Below are 1,083 nucleotides of genomic sequence, written 5' to 3'. Positions count from 1 at the left end.
ATTTTAGCGAAAGTTGCACATGCAACGCTCGGTCCCCATCGAGGTGGTCAAATAAAAATTCTAAACTTTGTGAGTTCTTGTTTCGTAATTTGGCCACCTTAACGCTCCTTTTCGATCAAAGTTAGTCTTAACTGTGATCATTGCAAAATATAATAGACTTTTTATTACTGATTTGAGAAGAAAACACAAAAGTAGAAACGCTTTTTGAATAACTATTTTGGTCATAGTAATCGCGTCAAATTCTACTGTGATTCAGCTGTTGTGACTGAAAAATTTTTGACAGCTCGTTTGTTTTGGTTCGAACACAGCTGGAAGTACGGGCAAATGTGCTAGTGCAAAAAGGTAAGTTTTTCGGTGTTTTTCACATATTTGCAGTGAAAAAACGCATAGATATATTATCGCAAATAGATAATTCTTTGTTTGTTTCAGTTTGCAGCAGTGCCGCGAATGAAAAGGCAGCAAAAGGGCACCAGTGAAAAGGGAACTATTCGGTGTATGTGCATGGAACAGGTTAGTTTTATAGTTCATATTCCGAGCAATTTCGCTGTAATAACTCATTATTCTTTCCTCAGCAGGGTTGGACCATAAGGACAATAAGGAGGAAACCGTGGAAGAGGCAGAATCGGAGCGCGGAAGAGCCTTTTATCCGTCTCGCCCCACCGGCAGCATATCATCGGCAGCACCCCAACGAGGGATGTTCGCAGTGTTCGATAGCGTAAGTTATTAGTGAAGCTTGAAGCGTGAAGATGAAAGAAATTAAATGTAAACTTTAAATATGAATAAATTAGTTAATAGTTATAAACTGAATGTTGCGATTTGGATGTTTTTTGCGCTGAAATGCGCACCGGACATTTTGGGTAGTCCGGTGCGACACGAAAGAAAGGGAATAGAGAATATGAAGAAAACGTAGCGTGACATGCCGAAAAGTCACGCTGCGACGTTACACTTTTCGGCTTAGATTGGGCTTGAATTCATTGAATCTAAGCCCAATCTAAGCCGAAAAGTGTCGTGCGACCATGCGATTTTGCCCGCTGGGTAAGCACGTATTTGTAATGCAAACTCTGTGTAACACATAATGCTTTA

The 1,083-nt window shown here is 40.3% G+C and overlaps 1 long non-coding RNA gene across 1 annotated transcript; it reads left to right on the top strand.

The window, feature by feature from the left end:
* Positions 1-303: 303 nt before the first annotated feature.
* LOC131214845 (uncharacterized) lies at positions 304-685 on the top strand. Its single transcript, XR_009157050.1, has 3 exons — positions 304-342; positions 430-510; positions 573-685. It is a non-coding gene; the product is annotated as an uncharacterized LOC131214845 (long non-coding RNA).
* Positions 686-1,083: the final 398 nt, after the last annotated feature.

Source organism: Anopheles bellator, unplaced genomic scaffold (genome assembly GCF_943735745.2).
Source record: "Anopheles bellator unplaced genomic scaffold, idAnoBellAS_SP24_06.2 scaffold02941_ctg1, whole genome shotgun sequence".
Classification (NCBI taxonomy): Eukaryota; Metazoa; Arthropoda; class Insecta; order Diptera; family Culicidae; genus Anopheles; species Anopheles bellator.
The sequence above is the reverse complement of the archived record's forward strand: the minus strand, read 5'-3'. Positions and strand labels throughout refer to the sequence as shown.